Source organism: Lissotriton helveticus, chromosome 4_2 (assembly GCF_964261635.1).
Source record: "Lissotriton helveticus chromosome 4_2, aLisHel1.1, whole genome shotgun sequence".
Lineage (NCBI taxonomy): Eukaryota > Metazoa > Chordata > Amphibia > Caudata > Salamandridae > Lissotriton > Lissotriton helveticus.
Window position 1 is genome coordinate 137,779,507 of NC_136064.1, and position 20,246 is coordinate 137,799,752.

Sequence of the window (20,246 nt, forward strand, 5' to 3'; positions counted from 1 at the left end):
AGGCCGGACTTTGCCTTCCAGGAGTGGCTGTGGCATCCCTAGGTTCAGTGGCTGAACTGACGCCCCCCCTTGAAGCTACAACCCAGCTTCACCCACAGCTCTCTGTACCAGCCTTCACTCCAAGCTGAAGTACAGCCTAAGGCTTGACCTTCACACACTCTTTCCATCTGCACAACACTCAGAGCCTGTGTCCTGCTTTGAAATCAGATAAATCAAAGTAGCATCTACTCTGTCCTGCTGGCCTTATTTTATTTCATGTTTCTTGACTCTGCATAATGTTAAAACATGAACTGACGATCTTTACTTTGCTCTGGGAAGGGTGGCAACCCTAAGCAAAGGCTGGACAGGATTCTTAGGAAAAACATCATAGCAAAAGGTCTCTACGAATTTCTAACATGGGGTTTCTGTCTTTGAATACTTTCATTATCAGTCGGGGTCAGTAGGGCAACTGTAGACCATGTTTCTGCCTTTTGTAAAGTAGATTTTCAGGACATTGCTACCACTTTTGGTGGATGGAGTTTATTTTCTTTCTCACTATCCTGACATTGAAATCAACAATGAAAGCTTGACATAGAACTTCAAAGATTAAACTGTATGCCTTGTGAGCTGAACTGTGCACATGAATCACAGCAGCAAGCACATGAACCTGCTAAGCTATGATACTTGGCTGATGGAGCATGGCAGTATCTTTCACACCACTCAGCAGCAGGCATGTAAACATCCCAGGACTTTTTTATGATGTAAACCTGAGATACTGCTGCTGTTTGAAAACAGAGACTGCTATACTTTGTGCGTGACACTCTCTTCTGTCTAAAGAAATCTCTCCTGAGATCAGTGGGATCCTTGAGACAGCTCTGCTGCCTAAAGCTAAAGCTGGAACATTCTGTGACTCTGTACGTGCAGCTCTTCCGAGAGGCCTGAGCCTGACACTTGTGTTGCTTTGGGAACATCTCTGCTGTCTAAAGACAAATTGTGAGTCAGTGGCATGTTGTGAGGCCTTTTCACAGGGGTGTGCAGTTAGACAGGATGCTAGTGAACTCTAGAGATGATAGGACACCTTGCAGGGTGGCCTCCTAAGGATTTGTTATGCCACTGTTTGGATGGTGTGAGAAGGGGAAGAGGCACAGAGTGAGTCTGTGTGATTTGTGCCACCTCCTTGCACTTTGAGCTCTCAGCAAACACTGTGCTTTGTTTCAAAGGAAAGACACAACCAATCTTTGATATGTGGCGCTTGATGTGAGAGAGGTTGGTGCAGGACTCTGCCTCTCCTCTCTGAACTTTACAAAGTTTACCTGTCTTCATTCAAAGGTGGAAATAACCCCCTTTAATTCAGAGTGCATGAATAGAGGGGAGGGGGTGTTCATTAGAACATGTGGATTGCTGCATTTCCAAGAGTAAATTACCAACCATTTGTTGCTGTTTAAAGAGTCTGCAAAAACGCAGACGTGATACTAGATAGAACTTTAGGGTAGAGGATGTAGCCTTACGGCAAGATCGGTCCCCCTCGCAGCTGGGCAACCGGGTTCGAGTCTCAGCAACGACGCTCAACATCTTGTGATTCTGGGCAAGTCCCTTAATCTCCCCCGTGTCTAACAAAAATGGATGTGTCCCTGTGTAACGAAGCTGGTGCTCGTGTAAAGCGCCCTGATACCCGATATCTTCGGGTCTAGTTTGCACTAAATAAAATTAACCGGACTCTTATCTTTTATTACTTAATTATTAGTCAAGGATCCTTAACTCAGCTCACAATTATGTTTTTCACTATTTGCGTGTCCCAGATGTGCTATCGCTATTTGTGATTGTGAATTTTATCGATTCTGAATTTAATCGCTAAAACGGTCATGCATTGGAAATAGCAATTAGCGATTCTTTAATTTTCGTAATTTAGAATTCTCTATTTTTAAGTTTGATGCTTGAGCTCCATAGTTTCCTCTCTATCCTCGCTCTAAATGGGTCCCCAATTAAGCCAACCATAGCTGCTCCCCTATTGATCCCCAAGAACTCACAATCCATTTATCCATATGTTCCCTGTATAGCAGATCTTGCAAGAGCTTCTTCTCAAACGTCCAGACTTCTTACTGCTGACAATACCAGGTACGGAGACTTCCAGCTCCAGGGGATGCTGGGAACTGATTGTTTTATTTGCTAATATCACCACTCCCTTTGATGGTACCCCTTGACGAGTGCACGCCAATAATGACATCCCATGAGCTATCAGTCTATGGTCTTTGACTGAGCCCCTCCCCATCCCACTTCAGCTCTAACAGATAGTTATGGTCCAGGACAGACGCTCCCATTTTTTTTTAACATAATCAATTTTTATAATAATCATTTCATCAATTCTTTTTGCACCCTTTTTGCACAGTTGTTTAACTTCGTACCTAGTCTAAAAACTCCCAAGGATAAGATTGCGGCCCAACCGCTGTATATTTTGTGTGGGGAATTAAATGCTGAAACGGGTGGTGTAGGACCCTCTGAGGGTAGAACCTTAGGAGATCTTAGTGATGCAAGGGGACTTGAGTCGGCAAAATACCCAGCCACCCATGACCTTTTCGATACAGTTAATTAACTAAACACGCACAAGTGTTCAATGCCTACTTGTTGGAGGCATGGCCGGCATTCCATCATTGACTATATTTTTATAACTTGGAATTTCGTTGAGTGCGTTTTTAAAGGGGAGGTTGTGCAGATAGAATGGGGATCATAATGCCCTTTCCATCGCTGGCATTCTTCCCGTAAAAAGGGTTAAACCGACCAGTGCTATTTTGCCAACTCAGCACTCCAGAGATTGACTTAGATTAATCTGGCGCCTTAAAGATCCAGTGCTTACTCTGGGCACCATTCAGGGGATCTGTTTCTGAACTGTTTATCAGCAGCACGTGGAAGTGATTTGTTGGGCCATTTTTAGGTCGAGCCCAAACGTTGCTTGTTAGGTCTCGCCTAGGCAGCGCAATACGCTGTCTCTCCAAGACATTAAGGGCCCGATGTAGGTCGGTCGGTAACGGCCGAAAATCGGTATTTTCGGCCGTTACCGACCGGTATTTACAAATCGGTATGTAGGGCCACATATTTTACAGATTCGGTAAATTTACCGAATCTGTAAAATACAGAATCGGTATTATTACCTAATCGTTAATTTCGATATGTAGGTGGGACTCTTCTGAGTCCCACAACCCTTACCGAATCTGTATTTTACCATCAAATATATTTGATGGTAAAATACCGATTCCGGTGTGCATGCACACGTGTGCCATATGACAGGCAGACCTGCCCTTAGGGCAGGTATGCCTGCCACATGGCACCCAAATCTTTTTTGGGGGTGCTAGAGGGTGTCAAAGTGACACCCCCTGCACCCTTGTCAAAATCGGTATTTACCGATTCAGTAAATACCGACCGGTAATGCCCCATTCATTCCTATGGCCTTCAAAGTCCATAGGAATGAATGGAGCTTTACTGGTCGGTATTTACAGAATCGGTAAATACAGATATTTACCGATTCGGTAAAAGGAACATCTGGATGTTCCTACATGTCCCCCCTTAGATTTACCAATTTTTAATTACCAAATCGGTAAAATTCGGTAATTAAAAATCGGTAAATCTATTTTACCTACATCGGGCCCTAAGTAATCTGCATGCGTGGTGAAACTCCGCCTATTGCTGGGTAATTTCTCCTGCCGCTTGCCATTGGTTAACTCTGGTATTTATTTTGTTAGCTGGCTTATCGTCGGCTTGCGATCCAAAATATCACTTCCGTTTTGCTTCCATTTTGCAGAAAGCAGCCCCGACCAACTACAGTTTTGTTCCGCTGCTCGGTTTTATCTTTTTTTTAGGGACAACTTCCTTGTTTATTTTCCACCACCGTTTCCCACTGCTTGTTATTGTCAGTCTTGGCTTCAACATAACATTCCTTGATTCAGGGCGAATCACTTCATCTGCCGCCGCTAGTCACTGCTGGTTATTTTGTTTGTCCCGTGGCTGTGTTAAATTTGATCTGTTTGCTATATAATGAAGCCTCTTCACCTGCCCCAGCCAACAAATGCTAGATCCTCACAATGCCCTCCGACGCCAAATCCCTGTCCAATGTCTAATCCTCACGTTGAACTTTAACAAATGCCACTTCCTTACTACATGTTCTCGAGAGGACATGCATTTTAATTTACCGTTTCCGTTCAACCAGCATGCCATCATCAGAAGACTCACAGCTTTGAAAGACTTAGAAACAATGCAAATTAGTTTTTTAATTCGAAAGGTATTGATAGCACGCACCAACATTCTCGCTTTACAATAGCCAAATACTGTTGATTTTAATCAAAGCGTGCTTCATCCACTGATGTGTTATTCCATAAACAACCTTAAGTGTTTTACTCATCTATTGCCATCCCGCACCTTGTAGGCAGTTGTTAGCACTCTACAGATATTCAAAAGTGCTCATTAGCAGGGCCCCGGGCAGGTGGTGCAACAACCACAGAGTGCACAGTAGCAACAGCCACTGGTAATGAATATGGCCCAATAACAGTCCTCTTTCTAATGTGCCCCTACGGGAGTAAGACTACAGTCCATGCCATGTCCAGTCTGGCAATCTGCCAGAACCACATCAGTGCAGCTTGATTCCTGTGGTCCTGCAGGCAGACATGGGACAAACGGCAAAGCACACTGATTGCCCCCAGAAAAACAAACTTGTTAGTGAAAGGGCGAGATTTTGATCGATACCTTATCTCTATTGATCCAAACCTCGATCTGGTCGACTGAACCTTTGTTGCCTGTCTAGGAGGAAAACAGTACACCCATTTCCAAGCCAGTTCACCCAAGAAAGGACTCTACTCTTAAAGATCACGGACAACTTCTAGTTTTCAAAAGTTTATTGTAAAGATATAATGAGCTGCAAATACAGGCATCTCAGAATGAGATTCACGAGATACACAGGTCCAATTACATACATGTGCTCTCGAAAAGCCCTCAGACGAGCAACAGAAATCACTAACACAAGTTCTAAGAATAGTAAAGCTATCAGCATAGACGCATATCTCTCCTTCATTTAGGTTGGAGGAAAACAAACACAGGTTAGGCGTCCCTACCCTGTTCTAGATGGTATCCCTACTTAACCAAATCCCAACCTAACAAAGGTGTCAGCAATGAATGACCCCCAAGGGAAGTCACCCACTCTAAGTCTCTTGGTGAAAACCTATAGTTCTCCAGTCATGACCCCTCACTGCCTACCCATCCGCTCTCTAAAGGGTCCTCAGGTCTCTGCTCTAACTCCACCCAGGGGTGCTGTCCCTAATACAAAACAGTCAACAACATTTGAGACGCCCCTTGCGAAACGCCTCTCACGTGGTGCAACTTCAGGCTTTTTCCATGATGCTTTGTATTGGGCCTCAGACGTTAGAGTTGACCTTGCTTCTCAGACTCTTCTCCGGCCCGCTGATACCCCTTAAACATTCCAGAACCCTCCTCCATGTCTGGGCCGTCCACTGAACAGACCTCTATTCATTCATTTATAATTGGATCCCCCCTTTCCTGTTGCAGACAGATATCTGCCGCCAAGAACCCAACTCTCATAGACTTCTAAAAAGGCTTGCAACATTTCTCAGCCCAGACATGTACGTGTAAATCAATGCTAAAACATTTCAGGCCTACAATATTTCTCCTAATGATTATAACATTCAACTTCTTCCTTAATTAAAGCATGTTAATACTCTTATTCTATTATTAAGTAAACATTTCTATAAATCATGGTCTATTAATGCAATGACCAAAAACGTTAATATAATCTGTGTCGTGAAAAGAACCATCTTCCCTTTCAACTCCAGCTCTGGCCCTAAGGCCTACCACGTTCTGCTTTTAACCACATACCATCTTATGCTTTAGCAGCTTCACGACATGGATTCAAAAAAATAATCACATCTAATAAAGTCATATAATGTCACACATTTCTGTATTAGTTCCACTTCTATTAAATCTCTACATTAGCTATACATTTTTTATATATTTGCAGATACTATTAGCACTCATGGCATTTCTCTTCATGATTTGTGCTTACTACAGGTAAGTGTGGTGCATTCATACATTTAAATCAGTTTGCGCTCTCTCAGTTCCCCCCTTTGATGACCTCTCGGGGTCATCACTAACATTTAAACTGCAGTTATTGCTGGCATTCTCTGCGCTTCCAGAGCTCTCAGGCTCCTGTACTGATTATCTTGTATGGCAGCCAATCTCTGCAGCTGCTCTCTTTGGGCCCTTTCTGACCTTCTTGCTCTGTACCATTTGAATACCCTCACCAATCCCCACAATATTATCCCACAGATCAATATTATGATGATAGGCTTTAGGATATACCATACAAAGCTTTTGCCGAAGGCGGAAAACCACCCTCCAACTGTACTCATTCCGTGGCCCACCTTTTCCCAGACATTTTCTCTACTCAAGTCTTCGATCTCCTTGTGAATACTAGTTATGTTCTTAATAACTTTCTCAAGGGGCTTCGAATTGTCTGGAATGTAAGTGCAACATTCCTGGACCTTCAAAGCCTTACAGACTCCGCCCTCTTTTGCTAGTAGGACATCTAATGCAAGACGATTTTGAAGAACCATAGCCCTTATCGATTGCATCTCTCCTTCTACCAGCATTAAGGACTGAGCAGTGCTGGCAGACAACCTGTCGACAACTGTTGCCAGTCGTCTAATTTTAACATCATTAAGGATTATTCCCAAAAGAGGAAACATAGCTCCAAAGACATCTCCAACCATTTCGGCATCACCTACATCTCTCCTTCCCCTCGATGACGTCTGACCCTCAATGATCACTAAGTCTTGTGCATGATATATTTTGGGGAAGACAATTGCCAAGTAACATGATCCATACCAGTTGTCAGGTAGTCTCACGTAAGCATTTCTTCCACAGACAAAATACACATTTGGAATCACTTGCATTCCCTTCAGGAAATCCTTAGTGTAGTACTCTAAATTAAAAGCATGTTCACAGTCAACTTCACCTACGTATACATTTTCATAATACGTTTTGGCTCGGTGAAGACATAACTTTCCTCTCTGTGCTTTATCTAAAGCTATTGGACCACTACTACCCTTTCTCTTATGTGACTTCTCTTCCTCGGTCCAATCTATTTTCCCTTGTCCAGATTTTTTCAAAATCTTTTGTCTCCTGTAACGATCATCCACCTGCCCTATGAACTTCTTCTCGACTTCTGACACCTTGCATGTCAGGTTATTTCTACGGGCATGTGAAGTATCTAAGGTAATCCAAGGAATGAAGAATTTGGCCAATCTGTCTTCACTCTTCCAGTAATCCCATTTATTCATCTGCTTATAATTCGGGACTTCTGGCAACACTGAATCATAATTAGAGAAATAGTATTCAAAACTATCTCTCTCATAAAATATACTAAGCAATAAGCTACATGTAATGCCATATGTCAGAGGGAGGTGATGATAGCGAATTCCTTCATCTACAGACGCAGGCAACTGCATGCAGACGTAGCAATCCTTAACCTCCATGGCATCCACGTATTCATATAAAAGTTTAGCATAAGCATTTGACCTAAAGTCTCCTTGGGACTCGTCTACATGTAACCTGCGGGCTTCTGCAGCTAACAACGCTTTCTCTTGAGTGTTTTCCCTTTTCTCACCAGCAACTGTGGGTGTAAGCGTTTCTGCAGAACTCACATCAGTTACCTTTACCTCTTCTTCATTTCCCTTTACATAAGAAATTGTTACCACTAAAGCTATTAATATTATCACTCCTACTATTAGTGTACCTATTATACATTTAGCTCTGCGGTTCGGGGTGCCGGCCTCCATTTCGTCAGACAATCTAGCTCTCTCTTTATCTTCGCAAAAATTTCTTTTCCTCTCGTTCCTTTACAGTCTCTTTTCAATCCTTTTGTCTTTAGAATCCACACAACTGGAGGCTGACAACCTTCTTCGCAAAAGTCCTTTAACAGTTCAAAAAGACAACCCTAGCTCTTCTCCATCAACTCAAGGGAAGTTCCCTAAAATTCTCTGCTTCCTGGGCGCTAGGTAATCTTCTTTTTCTGCTTGCTTTATTTACAAAGTCCTTTAACAGTCTACTATCAGATTTGTGGTTGCAGCTTCAATAGCATAGTTCAGTATTTCCAAACGAAGATTGTGCTCTTCATGTGCTGTTATCGTTGTACCAAAGTCGGGGAATTGCAATTCTGAAAGGAACATGTGTTTTAACTTGCTGAGGCGGGGAGGTCTGGGGAGCACGAATGTTAGTGACCCTTCTTGTTCGACACCGGGTACCAACAGTCGTATTTCCACGGTGATAATGGGCTCAGAACTGGACACCACCACCGCTCGGATCCTCCCTGTCTCCGGTTTCACAGACATTTGACGCCAGATATGTCCACTCAGGTGTGGAGTATCTTCTGTTAGGCACTCGCACTCTTCTTGACCTTCTTCGGTCCGGTGCTTCAGCGCCCTGAGCACCTTCTTCTGGATCTGAGTCTTCTGATATCGGAGGAAGGGTTAACTCTGGAGTTGACCTCAGGCTAGAGCTCCTTCTTTGCGGCCAATTAGCTTCTCCACGTGCCCTTCTACTCCTTCTCCTTCTGGTCTGTTCTCGCTCTCTTTCAGACCTGTCAGGGTCAGACTCGTACTCCCAGCTACTTTCTCCTTCTGTAGCGTCTTCTGTTTCGCTGTTGTACTGACCGTCCTCAGCTTGGTCAGACTCGTTCCCTGCTTCCGCTGGCACCTCTACAGCTTGGCTAGCCCCCTCTATGGCTTCTCGGTCCTCTGCTGGACGTCTATCCGAGAGAGGAGCTGTTTCCAGAGGTGCTGGAACCCTTTTCGTATGTGACGCGTGGATCCAATTGGGCAGGCCTCCCACCTTTACAGCTGTGTTTGTGATCAGGATGACCTGGAAGGGCCCACGCCAACGAATATCCAGACAGCTTCTTCTCACGTGTTTTCTTACCAGGACCCAGTCCCCAGGGTTCAGGTCATGGCACGGGCCCTGGCACGCTGGAACCTCTGCAGCCTGCACCTGAAGGGACACAGAACGCATGGCGTCAGACAGCCCCTTACAATAGTCCAGGATCATATCATCTGTGATATTTAACAGTGCAGTAGCTGGAATAGATGGCAGCCTCATTGCTCTCCCCATTAACACCTCATGTGGTGACAACCCTGTTCTTCTGTCTGGGGTACTACGAAGGCTCATGAGAACTAATGGCAGGGCATCAGGCCAACTCAGGGTCGTTGAGGAGCACACTTTCGCTATTCTGGCCTTGATTGTGCCATTGATTTGTTCCACAATTCCTGAGGCTTCTGGTCGGTAACTGCAATGCAGCTTTTGGTCAATATTTAGTGCTACACAGATCATCTTCACAAGCTCGCTGTTAAAATGTGTTCCCCTATCTGATTCCAAAAAGGCCGGCACCCCGAAGCGAGGGATGAGTTCTCTAAGCAGTAACTTGGCCACTGTGAGGGTGTCGCACCTACGTGTAGGGTATGCCTCAACCCATCTGGAGAACACACAAACAACCACCAGAACATAGCGGAGGCGGTTGCACCTTGGCATTTCAATGAAATCTATCTGCATTCTATTGAATGGACCTCCAGACCTTCCTATGTGACTTAGTGCAACTGGTGTTCTTTTCCCTACGTTCAGCTGCTGGCAGGTCACACAACGCTGGCACACTGCTTCTGCTGCTATTCTAAACTTAGGATTGTACCAAGTCTGTCTAAACACTCTCAGCATAGCATCTCTCCCTAAGTGTACGGGACCATGTATGAGCCTAGCCATTGGACTCACCATCTCATTGGGCAACACTGCTCTGCCGTCTGCTGAGACCCAAAAATGGGTCTCACCCATTACACATCCTGCCTTTTCCCATGTTTCTTTTTCAGAATCAGGAGCATTTTCTTGCATGGTTGACAGTTCATCCCAAGTATCAACAGTTTCCAATATCATAGCTAATTCAGTTCTTACATTTATTCCACCCACATCCACCTCTGTGAAAGAGTAACCTTGTTCCGCGCAATACCGCGCAACTTCATCAGCATATCTATTGCCTTTCGAAACAAAGTCCTCATTTCTGGTATGTGCGATGCACTTTACAACTGCGATACTTGCTGGGCATTGCAATGCTTCTAACAACAGGCGCACAAACTCTCCATTGCGAATGGGAGAGCCTGAAGAGGTCATGAACCCTCTTTGAGACCATAACTGCCCGTAATCATGAACTACCCCATACCCATACTGGCTGTCGGTGTATATGGTAACTCGAATTTGATTGCCTGCTAAGCAAGCACGTGTCAGGGCAATAATCTCGGCTACCTGAGCGGAGTGTACTCCTTCCAGGCACCCAGCTTCCACAACTCCTTCAATTGTACAAACAGCATAAGCTGCTCTCAACTGCCCAACTTCGTCTCTTACACATGAGCCATCGACAAAGAAAACTTCGTCTGGGTCGGTCAGTGGCTCATCTACGATGTCGGGTCTGGGTTTGGTGCATAGTTCAGTCACATCGAGACAGTCATGGTCTGTACATTCATCATCATCATCGATATCATTTGGAAGTGGCATCAAGGTAGCAGGGTTCAAAACAGAGCATCTCTTGAGGGTCACGTTCTCTGCAGCAAGAATAACTTGCTCATAGCGCGTGAGCCTGCTGTTGGTCAGATGCTGTGTTTTGGTCCTGGTCATTAACAGTTCAACAGAATGTGGCACGCACACCTCTAACGGGTGCCCCATAACGATATTTTCACATCTTTCAATGCTGACACCCGTTGCAGCAACGGACTTGAGACATCCGGGCAACGCTGCGGCTACTGGGTCTAAAGTAGCCGAGAAATAAGCAACTGGTCTACGGGCATTCCCATGGATTTGGACCAACACAGACAACGCACAACCTTCTCTCTCACAACAGTAAAGAAAAAATTGTTTATTGTAATCAGGCATTCCCAATGCCGGAGCACGACACAGGTCCTCTCTCAGCTGTAGGAACGCCATCAAACAGTCCTTGTCCCATGGTACCGGATCACTCACCTCTTTGTGCGTCAGTTTTTGCAAGGGCTTTGCTTTCAGTGAAAAATTCACGATCCACTGTCGGCAATAACCCACCATCCCTAGAAACATCCTGACCTCTCTCTGTGTCTTAGGCGCATTCATTTTCATGATCGCCTCTATCCTGTCTGGTGACACCTTTCGTTTGCCTTTCTCAATTCTGTGTCCCAAGTACTGCACTTCTGTCAGGCAGTACTGCAATTTTCCCGGGGACACCTTGTGCCCATTGGCAGCTAGGTGATTTAACAAAGCAATGGAGTCTTCTCTGCAAGCTTCTTCTGTCTCTGACGCCACAAGGAGGTCGTCTATGTACTGGACCAGAACTGACTTCTGGGGCAGCACTAGACTTTCAAGATTTTTCTTCAAAAGCTGGTTAAAGATCGATGGACTCTCTGTATACCCCTGAGGGATACGACACCATGTTAGGACGCGATTTTCCAGCTTAAATGCGAAAAGAAAATGGCTATCTTCGTCCAAAGGGATCGAAAAGAAAGCCTGACAAAGATCGATCACTGTGAACCACTCTGCTTGGAATGGAATTTGAAACAGTATCACTGATGGATTCGGTACCACTGGACAACATGAAACGACTATGTTATTAATCTTTCGAAGATCCTGCACTATCCGAAATTTCCCATTTGGTTTCTGCAGACCCATAATCGGGGAGTTGCATGGACTACCCACGATTTCTTTCAGTATTCCCTGTTTAATCATGGACTCGATCACGGGTTTTATGCCTGCAATCGTTTCTGGAGTCAATTTGTATTGGGGTGTTCTTGGGAACTCAGCATGCGGTTTCACTACAATTTTCACTGGGTCCACCCCTTTGACCAATCCAATCTCTTCCCCAGTGAAATCCCATACTTCTGATGCCACTGTCTCTCTCAAGTCCCAGGGAAGCTCCTCTACTGTTAAAGTAGGGTACAATTCCACGCATATTCTAGAGTTTGCAACTTTGAAATCTGCGTCATCATCATTGGTCAATACCTCCACCCCCTGAGGTGTACAATATATAGTACAATTCAATTTACACAACAGGTCTCTTCCTAGCAGACACACAGGGCTTGAATCGCAAACCACAAACTGGTGCTCATCACTGTACTTCCCTATTTTCACCTGCACCGGTTCTGTCAATTGGCTGGTTATTCTCCTGTTTGCGACCCCTACCACCTGTATAGTCTCTCCAGACATGGGCAGGTCTGGAACTGCAGCTGATCTGATTGTGGATCTAGTGGCTCCTGTGTCCACCAGAAATGTCGTAGGGCACCCTGCTACTTCTGCTTCCACATAGGGTCCCCTCTGATCTACCTCTAAGGCTGCCCCAAGGGTGCAGTCTTCCCTTTCCACTCTCTGTCCGGTTAATGGGTCCACATAATAGCACTCTTCCCCTTCCACAAACAGGGGCATTTGTCTATAGGTCTTACCCATACTCCCTACTCGAGGAGGTTGCGGGAACTGGGCTCGGGGAGGAGCCCCCCCTTTGAGCACCTTTCCTTGGTATGGCGTTACCCCTCTTGTAGGCGCGCTTTGGACCTCTTCCTCCTCTTCCTCTTGCTCTCCTATCTCTACATTGTAAGGGCACTCGCGTTTCCAATGCCCCAGCTCGTTACACTGGTGGCACCTAGTCGTTTTCTTCAAGGTAGCTATGTCTATTCTGGGTCTAAAGGTGGAACTCTCCTATTACCCTTGTTCTGACTGTACTGCTTCTTTCCTCCTGTACCTGTTCCTTGCTGCTGTTGCTGCGGTCCCCCCTTCCCTGCTGCCTGCATCTGTACCACCATCAACTTTTCTTTTAGTTTCTTAGCCTTGGAATCTATCTCATCACAGCAGTACCTGGCATATCTCAGTATTTCATCTAGGGGTTTAGTTTGCCAACAAATCGAGTGTTGCTGAATCATTAAACTAATATCCGGTCTCAGTCCCAAGACGAACTTGGATACGAATTGTCCTATGTCTTTTGGGTCCATTACATCCAAGCCGCTATACTGTTTAAACGCCTTCAGCAATCTCTCGTAATATTCGTGGACTGTCTCTTTGGGTTCCTGTCTCGTTCGGTCTATTCTGACCCAATCTATGTCTTGCATTGGCACCTTTTCTTTCAGCCAAGTCATCACTCTCTCGAATTTTGCCATCACAATCTCGGACGGCCCATTAGTCTTGGCATCTCTCTCTGGCTCCGTTGTGGGCCACTCAGCGCTAACCTTGCATGCTGTCCACAGATCTCCAGGTACTACAATGTCAAACAACGTGTTCAGATCTATCCAAAGGACCTTTGAAATTTTTACAAACCTCTCGACTTGCTTGTACCACTCCACAGGGTTCTCTCGTAATTTGGGGAAAGAGGTGGTAAAAGCAGCTAAATCTCCCCTACTCCAAGGGACATGTACATAGTTCCCATTTGCAACTTCCCGCAAAGGGTAAGCTTCTATTCCCTGCTGTCCTGGTGTCATACCAATCATGCTTCTCCTGCCGGTCCCTTTCTTGGACCACCTCTCTTCCCACTTATCTAGTGCCCTCCATGTCCTTATTCCAGTAATCAGTTCCCTTATGTGTGTTTTCAGCCCAATCGTTCTCCTCTCATCTAGGTCTCGATCTGAGTAATGTAGCCTGTGGTTACCCTGTAATGCTTTGGTTCTTGACAAGTCCACCATATATTTGCCTGCTAGTTCGACTAACTTCTCATGGACTGCTCTCGCCTTTCGAGTGATGTCCTTTGCCATATACAGTATTTCATCTTGTTCATACATTTCCATTCTTTCTAAAGGCAGGGTACCATCTACCATGTCATCCAGGTCTGACCTTAAACTGGAGACATCGAGTCTCTTGGCTTTTATCTCAGCTCGCAATATGTCTTTCGAAGGGGGCTCGCTGGTCTCCCTACCATCCCAACTTCGAGCTCTGCGTTTGGGCTCAGGAGAGTTAATGGGTGGCCTCCCTTGCTCCCATCTCTCCAGGTCCCATGCTCGACCATCCGATCTTGGAAGGTGATGGAACACGGGCCTGTTACCCCTATTCTGGCTCTGCCCATTCTCTTCTTCTTCTCTCCTCTCACTGCACACCTCTCTGTTATTTTCCCTCTGGTCGCTACTCTCCCTTTGCCTCGTATCGCTCAGTATCCGATACGATCCTTCCTGGTTCCCCATATTCCCTGGGCTTCGCTCATTTCTGTCATCACAGGGACTATGGTGCGTCCTCTCACAACTCCCATTCAGTTCTCTGGTGCCAGGTACACAGTGTGGACACTTAAAGCTGTTTCTGTACTCTTGTGCTCTCTTCTCCCCTTCACTGAGTATTGGGCGCGCCACCCCTCCACTCCCGGGGCCCCCGTTTTCCAGATCTGTTCTACCTCCACTCCGGGCCCAATGGGTGACTCCCCTACTCCCTCTACAGTCCCACTCCGGGCTACTCTCCCCAGCCCCGCAGTGAGTCCGTGCTCTGCTGTCCTGACTTTCTCTTTCTGCTTCTGCAGCATTGATGCACTTTTGAGCCTTCACTGCCTCATCCCACTGCTTCATGTACTCATTTAGCTCTTGAAAGGATTTTCGTCCAGATCCCCTCAAATCCATTGGCCATCTAGGACCCCCAGGATCTCCTCCTGGGTCCCCTGCTGTGTGCATCGGGGTGCTCCACTCTCTGGGTATTGGCATCTGACTTGGGGAATTAGTGGTATCGTTCCTCCTTGCCTCCTCTGCTCTTTCTCTGTCTTTCCGTTTCCGTTCTTCCCCTTTTGCTCTCTCTTGGTCATATATCGATATTATAGGACCTATGGTAACAGGTACCTGTAGTGCATCTGGTAATGGGTAGGATGTGGCGCTTTCCGTTTCCGGCGCTCTTTGTACCACAAACCTACCGACTACCTGTTGCACCTGACTAGGCTGGAACAACTCTTTCTTTGGCTCAGGATCCCACTCTGAACTGGGAAGCGGTCTATGCTCTCCTGCATTGCCCCCCTTTGCTCCTTCAGTATTCTCGACCTCTCCCCCTGCTCTATTATACGGGGGTGGCCTGTCTGTCAGTAATCTGTTTATCAGGCTGTCCTCTGTTTCGCTCTCATCATCTTCTTCCAGGGGACTTTTATTTACTGGCGCCTCTAACACTGGGTACAGTTTATTTATTTCCAAATTATGCACTCTCCATCTTTTAGCATCCGCATCCCACCTGGCATCCTGCACTGCCCTTACCGAGCGTTTCACCCTTTCTTGTCGTCTGTTCATATTCTTTTCATGCGCTGCCCTAATCCATGCTTCAAGAGCTTCAAACTGGGTTGGTCTAGGCAAGGGTCTCTTTGAGGTCATGACTGATTTCAATCGATGTAACACCTCTAATCTGAACGTCCCGTACTTCGGGAACGTCAGTTCCTCATTTCCTTCAGTAATCTTACTCCACTCTGATATCCAAAGAATCGTATGCAACCCAACATTTACTGCCATATAACGAGCTGGCGTACCCTCCGGCGGGGCTTCTTCCCCTTCATACGATCCCCGCTTCTCTTTTTTAAACAGCGCTTTCAACCATTTAAAACACTTCATAATTATGCGCACAAAATCCAGCCTCGCTACTCTGTTTACTTCCTGATGACAATCCACCAATCCTGTCGCGGCTTTGCTAGCTTGGCCTATCACAGCGCGGTCTTTCTCCTGTCGGCCAATCACGTCGCGACCCTGTCTGACGTGTTCGCTAGCTGGCCTATCACAGCGCGGTCTTTCTCCGGTCAGCCAATCACTGCGCGACACCACCTGACGTCACTTTTCTCCGCTTCGCAGCAGCACCCCTCCTTTCTCAACTCGTCTCCCGGTTATGCATGCGTCCCATTCATACACCGAAAAATGACTACTTCCGACCAAGCGGTCACTTCTCTCGACTGTACGTCCACAGTCTATCTGTAATTGTCAACACAACTGACGAGATGTCTATCGTCTCTCTGATAGGTTGCTTACACACACAGTAACTTCCGACCAGCGTCCGTTACTCACGCACTCACTCTTACGTTCCCCCTATCTCGGTCTCTCGGGTGATCAATGGTACCTCATGACCCCCTTCACACTAGTTGACAATTACTCTGGGTGTCCGATACACCCGAACCACTTAAGCTCTCCTTGAACTTAAGATTTCCACCGGTTGCGCGCGCTCACAACCTGTTCCACAGTCACTCTACAGACATTCAACTCCGCCAGACATTACAACATAGATACAATACAAAAACACCGCAATCTAACACGCATAACCCTTTATACTCACTCTCGACCGATACTGCTGCTTTTTCTGTCTCACGTCATCCGGATCTTCATCTGCGGGCTGTTCTTCCGATCATCGATTTCTAGGGGCCTTGGGGTAAGCTAACCTGGCCTAGGTCACCGTCCTCAAGAAGGCAACCATCCTCTGCTACCAACTGAAAGGGCGAGATTTTGATCGATACCTTATCTCTATTGATCCAAACCTCGATCTGGTCGACTGAACCTTTGTTGCCTGTCTAGGAGGAAAACAGTACACCCATTTCCAAGCCAGTTCACCCAAGAAAGGACTCTACTCTTAAAGATCACGGACAACTTCTAGTTTTCAAAAGTTTATTGTAAAGATATAATGAGCTGCAAATACAGGCATCTCAGAATGAGATTCACGAGATACACAGGTCCAATTACATACATGTGCTCTCGAAAAGCCCTCAGACGAGCAACAGAAATCACTAACACAAGTTCTAAGAATAGTAAAGCTATCAGCATAGACGCATATCTCTCCTTCATTTAGGTTGGAGGAAAACAAACACAGGTTAGGCGTCCCTACCCTGTTCTAGATGGTATCCCTACTTAACCAAATCCCAACCTAACAAAGGTGTCAGCAATGAATGACCCCCAAGGGAAGTCACCCACTCTAAGTCTCTTGGTGAAAACCTATAGTTCTCCAGTCATGACCCCTCACTGCCTACCCATCCGCTCTCTAAAGGGTCCTCAGGTCTCTGCTCTAACTCCACCCAGGGGTGCTGTCCCTAATACAAAACAGTCAACAACATTTGAGACGCCCCTTGCGAAACGCCTCTCACGTGGTGCAACTTCAGGCTTTTTCCATGATGCTTTGTATTGGGCCTCAGACGTTAGAGTTGACCTTGCTTCTCAGACTCTTCTCCGGCCCGCTGATACCCCTTAAACATTCCAGAACCCTCCTCCATGTCTGGGCCGTCCACTGAACAGACCTCTATTCATTCATTTATAATTGGATCCCCCCTTTCCTGTTGCAGACAGATATCTGCCGCCAAGAACCCAACTCTCATAGACTTCTAAAAAGGCTTGCAACATTTCTCAGCCCAGACATGTACGTGTAAATCAATGCTAAAACATTTCAGGCCTACAATATTTCTCCTAATGATTATAACATTCAACTTCTTCCTTAATTAAAGCATGTTAATACTCTTATTCTATTATTAAGTAAACATTTCTATAAATCATGGTCTATTAATGCAATGACCAAAAACGTTAATATAATCTGTGTCGTGAAAAGAACCATCTTCCCTTTCAACTCCAGCTCTGGCCCTAAGGCCTACCACGTTCTGCTTTTAACCACATACCATCTTATGCTTTAGCAGCTTCACGACATGGATTCAAAAAAATAATCACATCTAATAAAGTCATATAATGTCACACATTTCTGTATTAGTTCCACTTCTATTAAATCTCTACATTAGCTATACATTTTTTATATATTTGCAGATACTATTAGCACTCATGGCATTTCTCTTCATGATTTGTGCTTACTACAGGTAAGTGTGGTGCATTCATACATTTAAATCAGTTTGCGCTCTCTCATTAGTGAATCCAGTAAGTCTGGGTTTATTTTGAGAACATAAGGAGATACATGCAGAAATACGCAGATTGTGCCTTCCTATGCAAATAAGATTTTTCTGTGTCCTTTTTTTCCATTTCTTGTGGTACTATGCAGGGGGTTACACAGTGACATGATACCAAGTCTGTGTGAATGCTTAAGTTTGTACGTTTTTGTACCTTTTGTCCCTTTAGCATACATGCGAACAGACCCGATTCAGGCGGGAGACTAACGATTTTTCAAGCCAAAAATTGCTTTATTTTAGCTGTCTCCTGTCTGAAATTGCAATGGTGAATGATGAATGATGAATGTGGACTTCATCCGTGTTTCCATAAGCAGCACTGTCTCTAGTAAGCTTGGCGGTGTGCATGCGTTATGTTTTTTTAATTATTATTTATTCTGTTGTTCACTCTTCTCGCTCTCCTCTCTATGCATTCTTTTCCATCCCACCAGCAATCTCTCCCTTCAAGCCCCATCGATCATACTCCCCCTTTGCTCTCCTTTATCTTTTGAGCACTCTCTCCCTTCATTTCTCTCTACCCTTTGAGCAGGCTCTCCATTCCCTTCTTCATGGCTCTCAAGCAGTCTTTTCCATCACTTCTGTCTATCGAGCAATCCCTCCCTTTACTAATCATTGTCTCTTGAAAAGCATCTCCCTTCACGTTCCTACACCTCTTGAAGAAAAGTTCCTTTCTTCACAGTCTCTTGGATTGCATCAGCCTTCCCTTCGATACTCAAAGACCCTTGTCACTGGTCTTTGCCACCTCACTTGACGTTAATCCCTAGAGACGGTTTCTTTGTTTCCCTTTGTTTCCTTGACTTTGCTCTCTCTGGCAGTTATTGTTTGCTTTCTCTTGAACAGTCTTTCCTTTCACTCTACTCTGTCTCAAGCAATTTCCTTCCTTCAGTTCTCACTGCCTCTCAAGCAGATTCTCTCTTCCCTTTTCTTAGAGTCAGTCTTTACCTTACCTTTCTACCTCTCTCAAGCACTCTCTATTCACTTCTGTCTCACGAGAACTCTCATCCTCTCAAGCAGTTTTACCATCCATTCATTTCTCTCTCTCAAGCAGTCCCTACCTTTACTTTCTGCCTCCTCTTTCTTGGGCAGTCCTCATTTCTCTCAGGCAAGCCTTCATTTCTTTCTCCACGTTTACACTCAAGCTTTCTCTCATATCTCTACTCTCTATCTGTCTCTCCCTTCACCCCCTGCCTCTCGAATAGTTCATAGTTTCCATTGACTGTCTCTTGAGCAGTACCTCATATACTATCTGTCCCTTTCTCTCTTTTCTCTACACCGTCTTACACAGCTCCGCCTCTCTTATCTTTCTAATGTCCCCCTGTGTTTTCCATGGAACATCCCCCTAATATTGGCCTGGTAGGATGACTGCCCGAGCTATACACGATCACCCACTAACACTTTTGACACAGTCGCTCACCGACAAGCAGGTAAATAGGCAAGTTAAATATCTTAGAGACCAGCTAGTGAATTTGGGAGCCAACACCAACAAAATGCTATAAGTCATTAAACTATATATGATGAAACACAGCACCATAAAAGTAACAGCACCTCAAATACGCTCTAGCAACGCTTCAAGAAAACCAGATTTTGGTCTGTGACGGACTCCTTGAGACTGGGGTGGCAGATGACAGACTCCACTAGCAGAAGCACTTTCATCATTAAGCTGGAGGAGCTGTGCTCAGCGAATGTGAAAAATAAAATGGCAATGGAATGCAATGGCCTTTTTTTAATACTGAAACACCACCGCAGCGTGCCCAATCTGAGTGAAGCATGGGCGTGTCCTCTGCTGCCGGAGTAGTAGCCAGACACTGCAGAGTGGATGTATGACATTACAACGCATGCTTTTACATCGCATGCTTTTACAACGCGGTTTTTACAACGCATACCATTACAACGCATAGTGCTTTTAGGCGCTGGACAGTGAATTGTTTAATTTACTATTCCAACTCCAGTCCCAGTGGATAGTAGGGAAGGTGTTGGATAGTACATTAAACCTATTCCCTATCCTAGAGCGCCACCCAGCGCAATGCGTTGTAATAGTTTGCGTTGTAAAAGTTGCATCGTCAAGGCACTGCGTGGTAAAAGTTGCGTTGTAAAGGATGTACACCCTGCAGAGTACATGTCAGTTTGGCTGCCTGTCTTGCAACGTCCAACCTGACATCAGCATTTTGAAGATCTCCAACCCGAGCTGTGTTAGACAGCCGGGTGGAGAGCAAGCACAGGCCTTCGGGGCCTTAAGGAGCATCCACCTACCCCCCCCCCCCTCCATCCTATCCTGGTGCTTCTCTCATGCTGGTTAATAGCATGAGGGCGAGAAAGGAAAAGAAACACAATTGATGGACAGAATGCAGAACATCGCTTGAGAGTA